Raw genomic sequence first — 8,843 nt, forward strand, 5'->3', positions numbered from 1 at the left:
TCTTTCCTTCTACTAACCCTGGGGTTCTTCATTTCTTCCTTTTCTAGTTGCTTTAGGTGTAGAGTTAAGTTATTTATTTGACTTTTTTCTTGTTTCTTGAGGTATGCCTATATTGCTATGAACTTTCCCCTTAGGACTGCTTTTACAGTGTCCCACAGGTTTTGGGTTGTTGTGTTTTCATTTTCATTCATTTCTATGCAAATTTTGATTTCTTTTTTGATTTCTTCTGTGATTTGTTGGTTATTCAGCAGCGTGTTGTTCAGCCTCCATATGTTGGAACTTTTAATAGTTTTTCTCCTGTAATTGAGATCTAATCTTACTGCATTGTGGTCAGAAAAGATGCTTGGAATGATTTCTATTTTTTTGAATTTACCAAGGCTAGATTTATGGCCCAGGATGTGATCTACCCTGGAGAAGGTTCCATGTGCACTTGAGAAAAAGGTGAAATTCATTGTTTTGGGATGAAATGTCCTATAGATATCAATTAGGTCTAACTGGTCTATTGTATCGTTTAAAGTTTGTGTTTCCTTGTTAATTTTCTGTTTAGTTGACCTATCCATAGGTGTGAGTGGGGTATTAAAGTCTCCCACTATTATTGTGTTATTATTAATTTCTCCTTTCATACTTGTTAGCATTTGTCTTACATATTGCGGTGCTCCCATGTTGGCTGCATATATATTTATAATTGTTACATCTTCTTCTTGGATTGATCCTTTGATCATTATGTAGTGACCATCTTTGTCTCTTTTCACAGCCTTTGTTTTAAAGTCTATTTTATCTGATATGAGTATTGCTACTCCTGCTTTCTTTTGGTCCCTATTTGCATGGAAAATCTTTTTCCAGCCCTTCACTTTCAGTCTGTATGTGTCCCCTGTTTTGAGGTCGGTCTCTTGTAGACAACATATGTAGGGGTCTTGTTTTTGTATCCTTTCAGCCAGTCTTTGTCTTTTGGTTGGGGCATTCAACCCATTTACGTTTAAGGTAATTACTGATAAGTATGATCCCATTGCCATTTACTTTATTGTTTTGGGTTCGAATTTATACACCATTTTTGTGTTTCCTGTCTAGAGAATATCCTTTAGTATTTGTTGGAGAGCTGGTTTGGTGGTGCTGAATTCTCTCAGCTTTTGCTTGTCTGAAAAGCTTTTGATTTCTCCTTCAATATTTGAATGAGATCCTTGCTGGGTACAATAATCTGGGCTGTAGGTTATTTTCTTTCATCATTTTAAGTGTGTCTTGCCATTCCCTCCTGGCTTGAAGAGTTTCTATTGAAAGATAAGCTGTTATCCTTATGGGAATTCCCTTGTGTGTTATTTGTTGTTTTTCCCTTGCTGCTTTTAATATTTGTTCTTTGTGTTTGATCTTTGTTAATTTGATTAACATGTGTCTTGGGGTGTTTCGCCTTGGGTTTATCCTGTTTGGAACTCTCTGGGTTTCTTGGACTTGGGTGATTATTTCCTTCCCCATTTTAGGGAAGTTTTCAACTATTATCTCCTCAAGTATTTTCTCATGGTCTTTCTTTTTGTCTTCTTCTTCTGGGACCCTATGATTCAATGTTGTAGCCTTTAATATTGTCCTGGAGGTCTCTGAGATTGTCCTCATTTCTTTTAATTCATTTTTCTTTTATCCTCTCTGATTCATTTATTTCTACCATTCTATCTTCTAATTCACTAATCCTATCTTCTGCCTCTGTTATTCTACTATTTGTTGCCTCCAGAGTGTTTTTAATTTCATTTATTGCATTATTCATTATATATTGACTCTTTTTTATTTCTTCTAGGTCCTTGTTAAACCTTTCTTGCATCTTCTCAATCCTTGTCTCCAGGCTATTTATCTGTGATTCCATTTTGATTTCAAGATTTTGGATCAATTTCACTATCATTATTCGGAATTCTTTATCAGGTAGATTCCCTATCTCTTCCTCTTTTGTTTGGTTTGGTGGGCATTTATCCTGTTCCTTTATCTGCTGGGTATTCCTCTGTCTCTTCATCTTATTTAAATTGCTGAGTTTGGGGTGTCCTCTCTGTATTCTGGCAGTTTGTGGAGTTCTCTTTATTGTGGCGTTTCCTCGCTGTGTGTGGGTTTGTACAGGTGGCTTGTCAAGGTTTCTTGGTTAGGGAAGCTTGTGTCAGTGTTCTGGTGGTGGAGCTGTATTTCTTTTCTCTGGAGTGCAACGAAGTGTCCAGTAATAAGTTATGAGATGTCTATGGTTTTGGGGTGACTTTGGGTAGCCTGTATCTTGGAGCTCAGGGCTGTGTTCCTTTGTTGCTGGAGAATTTGCTTGGAGAATGTCTTGCCCTGGAACTTGTTGGCCCTTGTGTGGTGCTTGGTTTCAGTGTAGGTATGGAGGCGTTTGATGAGCTCCTGTCAATTAATGTTCCTTGGAGTCAGGAGTTCCCTGGAGTCAGGGTTTGGACTTAAGCCTCCTGCTTCCAGTTATCGGTCTTATTTTTACAGTAGTTTCAAAACTTCTCCTTCTATACAGCACCATTGATAAAACATCTACATTAAAGATGAAAAGTTTCTCTACCATGAGGGTCACCCAGAGAGGTTCACAGCATTACATGGAGAAGAGAAGAGGGAGGAGGGAGTTAGAGGTGACCCGAATGAGATGAGGTGGAATCAATAGAGGAGAGAGTGGGCTAGCCAGTAATCACTTCCTTATGTGCACTCCACAACTGGACTGCTCAGAGATGTTCACGGCCACTCCAGTTCTCTTGCCTGGAAAATCCCATGGACGGAGGAACCTGGTAGGCTGCAGTCCATGGGGTCGCTGGGAGTCGGACACGACTGAGCAACTTCCCTTTCACTTTTCACTCTCATGCATTGGAGAAGGACATGGCAACCCACTCCAGTGTTCTTGCCTGGAGAATCCCAGGGACAGGGGAACCTGGTGGGCTGCCATCTCTGGGGTCGCACAGAGTTGGACACGACTGAAGCGACTTAGCAGCAGCAGCAGACCTCAAGCTCTGCCTCTTCAGACCAAGGGACCATTATACTTTCCTTAAATGACTGATATCCTAGACTTGCCTCCTGCTTTAGTTGAAAAACAGAAACCAACACACAAACCTTCCAACATGCCTTTACCCTCAAATCCCCAGCCTGTTCAAGACTGTGTTTCCCCCTTTGTCATTGCTTCCTGTTAAGAGAGACTATTGAAGGCCACTTCAGATGGTGGTCCAGGATCCCACACTCTCTCTCCCTCTCAGGGAACTTCATTTTTTCACCTTGCAGCTCCCCATCCAGCAGTATACTCCTCTTTTCTTTCTATGGGATCATTCCCATTGGCATCTACATGCTCCAGTGAGTTCAAAACACATATGAAACAAACTGCCCTTAACCACATAGTCCCCTAAGTATTGGGCCAGCCAAAAAGTTTGTTTGGGTTATACATCAGCTGTTCTCCTTCTCAGTCAAGGCTCTCAGAAATGTTGCCTACAAACCTTTTCAACTTATTCTTTAGCCCTCCCCAAAATAGCAAAAGTCACCAAAGCTTTCCATTCTGTCTAGTTGAATGAACAATTGTCTTCATAAAAAGATCACTTCTTCCTTCATGAATCACTGTCCTTTGCTTCCTCCCACTTTCTTCTGTTCTCTTCCCACCTCTGTGGTTCATCCTCTCTCCTGTGCTGGTGCCACCTCCTCCATCCTAACCCTATAATTGCTGGAGTGGCTCCACCCTCTGACCTCTTCTCCTCTAAAACCATCCTCTATGAGCAGGTGATTCCATCCAGTTTCTTCACTTTAAGTAAATATGCTGGAAAAAGGTGAAAGTGAAAGTTGCTCAGTCGTGTCCAACTCTTTGCGACCCCAAGGACTATACAGTCCATGAAATTCTCCAGGCCAGAATACTTGAATGCATAGTCTTTCCCTTCTCTAGGGGATCTTCCCAACCCACGGATTGAACCCAGGGCTCCCACATTGCAGGTGGATTCTTTACCAGCTGAGCCACAAGGGAAGGCCAAATAAATATGCTAGTGACTCCTAAATTTCTATCTCTAGTCCTGATCTTCTGGACTCCAGAGACGTCATTTAACATTTCCACTGGTCTGTCTAGGAGAAATCTCAAACTTGAAATATACAAAATAGAACTCCTGATTGTCCAATTCTTCCCCCAACACTTGCCCAAGCAAGGCACTCCCCAGGCTTTTTCATTTCAGCAAATTCTTCCCAATCTTCCCAGTTTTTCAAGCCTGAAAACTGAGTCATCCTTTCTTTCAGCTTCCCATATCTTACTCAACACCATATCACATTGATTTAATAACCAAAACCTATTTCAAATCTGTTCAATTCTTTCCATCTTACAACCTGTAAATAACCTTTCTGCATCCAGTCCTGTCTCATCCAATCCACCTTTCACAAATCAGTCAGGCTTATCTTTTTAAAAATGTATCTGACTTTGCCACTCCCCTGCTTCCCATTGCATTCTGTATAGAATACAAATTTCTTAACATGACCACAAGGCCTTTGTAGTATGGTCCCATCTATCATCTGCTTGACTCCTGCACTCCAACTCCAAGGGGTAAGCTGGAGCCTGTGGACTGACTGCCCGTTTCCATCTAGCATGCCTCCCTGCATCCCATGTTGGGAAAGCTAAGAACTTCAGTTCCTGGATCGCCTTGCAGCTAGAAACCAGCATGTGATTTCCTTCTGCCAATCACAAGCACTTGTAAAAGACGACCTGGGAGCCCAGTTAAGCAGGAGAGAGGCAGAAAATGAGGCATCTCTTTTGCTGGTACAAAACTGGGCCAGAATCAGCTCCGTTCTGCAGTTACTGGTTTCCAGATCTGATTTCCTGCAGCAGCAACAGTTTTCCTAGTCATAGAAGTAATGCCGTGGTTCAATGAGTAAGAGGTTGTCTCCAGAATCTTGGTCTAGACTTTCACCCAAAGAGCTTCCCTTCCAGCTCCTTCAGTGATTTTGTAAACCCCTGAGTACCTGGTAAATCTTTTCTTCCTCAAACTAGCTGAAGTGGTTTCTGTTGTCTGCAACTGAGCCCTAGCAGATGGACTGACCAACTTTTTATTATTTGGTTGAATCAAAATCACGGCTTAGAATGTGAGTTTGTAATCATCCTGGCTGAATCTGAACCCTTGTTCCAGGACCTACATACTATATGATCTTGGATAAGTTACTTCATTTCTTTAGCCTCAGTTTTCTCATTTGTAGAGCAGGAATAAAAATAGCATCTATCCCAGACAGTGTTTGAGGTTAAGATGAGATAATACTTGTAAAGCATTTGGTATAGTCGGTTGGCACACAAAGAGCTCACTAAGTGCTAGCTTTATAATGACTATAATTAAGTATTATTAGTATTTCTTTACACGAGGGCTTCAAATTTGCTCTTTTATATGCCTAGATTGTGCAGCCTGCTCTGCATTCAATTGACTCCCACTGATGAGTTTCAAGTTTCAGCTTATACATCACTTATTCAAAAGTTACCTCCTCTTTCTTTTAATTATGCCTATCCTCTGTTTTCCCTCCAAACGGCACTTTTCCCTCTTGGATGCTTATGGATTCGATCCTAATCTCTCCCCCAGGGAAACACAAGTTCCAGGAAGGCAGAAGTAATCGGCACCCAGCATTTTGCTTAACATACCAATGAGCTCCATAAAACTTTCTCAAATGTGACCAGTGAGTGACCCATTCATCTGGGTGCAAATGTCACAGAAGTTGCTGAACGTGTGCAGAGCTGTCACCAATAAATTCTAAGAGAGGGAGCCAAGCCCTGCTTTGGCATAAAATAGCCCAGTTATGTGTTTGGGAGATTATCTGTAAGTTTTCTTTATAATATAAAGTTACATATTGATAGCACTCTACAAGTTTCCAAGCCCTTTTAGATATATTATATATATATATATATATATATTAATTTTAATCCTCACAGTAACCCACTTGTCTTTGTATCCCATCTTACAGAAAAGGAAATATAGACTTCAAGGTGTCCACACCATGCCCTGCATCACATAGCTATGAACCAACACGTTTCACAAATCACTGACTGGTAGACATGAGTTCCAACCCTGGCTTTGCCACTTTTTTGCTGTGTGGACTTGAGTAAATTGCTCAGCCTCTCTGAGATGACTTCCTCATCTTTGAAAACGTAATAATAGTATGTGTGTTGTTGGGAAGATTAAATATATAATAACTGAGATATGTAACCAGATAAGTAACAGACAACCCAGATGTTATTACCACCAGCAGCAACATCATTGTTAAATCGTTCCATTTTACTGAGCAAGATGGTAAATCAGACTTCTCAATCAGACCGTTGGATTCTTGACCAATGAAACCTTTGAATTACATATGAATCAAAGCTGCAGCATGAATTCCACCCTCCATTATATTAAATGAGAGATTTAAGAGCTGACATATCAGCCACGGATGCACAAATTAACAATCATACGAGCTTGTTCCATCTCAGCAATCAGAGTGTAACTCCTTGATTGCAGAAACTAGAGCTTCCTTTTTCTAGAGTGCTTTGGATGTAAGTTTTATTATGTATCAGTGGATGAGTAGGAAAAAAAAAAAAAAAAATACCAGCTACAGACAGGAAGTCCAAAGTGCTTCAAGAAACTGAAACTGATATTTCAGAACAAATTCTGCAAAGTAGATGATCCAAATCAGCCAAAGGTTCCTGGCCCTATGCTCAGAACTTTTCTAAACTTTAGACCAAAAAAACCAAACAGTCTTACATCCTGTTTCTGGGAAGGAATCAACCCTCTGATGAGCAGACTGTTAGGCCGAGTGCCACAAACAATAGTCATGGATTTTGCTGTTGTTCCAGCTGACCTGGTTTGGCCATGGTGGAGCAGGTATGACTATGTCACAGGGAATCAATGAAGTGAAGACAGATGGTAATAATTAGGAGAGCGGGTGACAGACCTGAGTACTGACGTTTATGTTTTCAGCATCCTTTAGATGCTATCGGCTAAAACCACAGCTAAATTGCCCACAACCAGTGCTGTTCAAAGGGATTATAAGGGTTCCCAGCTCTTGCTCAGGGCTATGACCTCAACATCTTGAATACCCATAATATTAATAAAGATCCCTGGTTTTAATCCTATGAGAATGACCACATCATTTCCTGTTTCCAATGCAACTAAACACAATGAATGGGATTCAGACCTCTGGCTCTCCCAGGACAAAGCAGATCTCATATGTTGACTGACTGTCTTACTGAGGACCCAGGCTACTGCACATCCCCCCTGAGAAGGGAAAACTCCTTCATCACAGTAGAAAGGCTGCTCAGATATGGTGAGGTGCTAAAAAGCAGTAAGTGTGTGCCCAAACCATACATGACAAGAAACCAAGCTTATTAGTAAATCAGTCTCTCCAGTACTGCTCCAGAACTTCATGTCTTAATCATAAAAATAACAGCTGCTATGCCGGGAAAACAGCTAATATGTCTTAAAACAATACAGCCAATATTTATCTAACACTTAACTTTTGCCAAGCACTGTGCTAGATTTCAGAGAAAATTAACTCCTCAATCTTTATCACAGCCAGGTGAAGTAGGTATCATAATTATCCCCATTTCACAGATGATAAATACAGGCTCAGAGCAGTTAAGTCACTTCTATGAGGTCACACAGCTTGTTAGTAGCAAAAAGAACACTCAAACTCAGGAAAAACTGACCTGAAAGCCATCTTTAGTGTAGCTCTATGCAAGGTCTCTTCACACCTCTGGGCAGCTGCCCCTAAAGTCAGCACTAAGAAGATAATATTCCTCTTTTCCTTTCATCCTTCAGGTATCAACTTAGAAGTCCCCTCCTCAAGGAGTCTTCTTGATTTCCTACTTGCTTTGGGTACCTAATGTACCCCTACAGTGTAAATAAGCAGGACCCTATGGGGCTTTTCCAGGACAGAGCCCTCCCCCACATCCTCTGCTGTAGCTCCTCTCTGAAGCACTAGTTAATAGTATCTGATGCACATTTCCTGAGTTCTTTTACAGATGCTAAAACCATCACCAAAGGCAAGAAATTAACTGCTTGATGACCACAGGCACATAGTTCCTAGACCTAAGGTTTGATAATGTTAGCCCCTGTGATACTGCTCTATTCCCTCATCATCAATCAGAGAAATGTTCGCGAGTTGATCACCTACCCTAGGAGACACCCTCCCTCACCTAGTCTTTAAAAATGCTCTTCTGAAACCACACTAGCTGCCCTGGACTCCTTGCTTGGCACTTGCTATAAAAGCTGCACTTTCCTTCACCACACCCTGGTGTCAGTAGATGGACTCAACCGCACGTGGGTGAGCAAACCCAAGCTTGGTTTGGCAACAGTAGCCCTTAATACCTCTTCTTCACAGCACCTCCTGTAACATCGGATCCCTTCTACTAGACTGGGGCTACGGGAGGGCAGGGGCCAGGTGCGTCTTGTTCATGATTAGAACCCCAGTGGGCAAGCGAATGTCTGGCACCTACCTCATAGGCATCCGAGATATTTGTGGGATTTATGGATTCATGAATAATATTTCCATGGTGCTTCGTTTCATATTTTCATAGTGCTTCTGCCCAGAATTTCCTCTGTCCTGGGGATCAGAAAAGCAGGTGAACCTGAGGGCATGTTTTTTTGAAAATGCTGTAAATCCTCAAACAACACTGATCCTTTGATTTTAAAGGAGCTCAAATTTCTCTGTGGTATGTAAAAGCCAGGTATGTCAAACATATCACAAGGCAATCACTTTTTAGCTCTCTTGTAGTGGTCAGAGAGAAAGGAAGTTTGGTGTGCTAACACACATTCACGAAGGTAAATCTTTAGGATATTAAGTCATGTTATTGTCAGCAACAGTCATTGCATTAAAGGACAGCTCTTGGGAAAAGCATGGTCTTGCCTCTT

General features: G+C 41.3%; 1 protein-coding gene across 1 annotated transcript in view; it reads right to left on the reverse strand.

Annotated features, from left to right (window-relative positions):
- The window catches only part of FREM1 (FRAS1 related extracellular matrix 1), a 218,992-nt gene extending 211,201 nt beyond the window's left edge, over window positions 1-7,791 (reverse strand). The window contains exon 1 of the mRNA XM_070375913.1: window positions 7,640-7,791. The gene's annotated coding sequence lies outside the window, so the exon portion shown is untranslated. The remainder of the gene's footprint in view (window positions 1-7,639) is intronic.
- Between the last annotated feature and the right edge of the window lie 1,052 nt (window positions 7,792-8,843).

This window comes from Bos mutus, chromosome 8, assembly GCF_027580195.1.
Source record: "Bos mutus isolate GX-2022 chromosome 8, NWIPB_WYAK_1.1, whole genome shotgun sequence".
Taxonomy (NCBI): Eukaryota; Metazoa; Chordata; class Mammalia; order Artiodactyla; family Bovidae; genus Bos; species Bos mutus.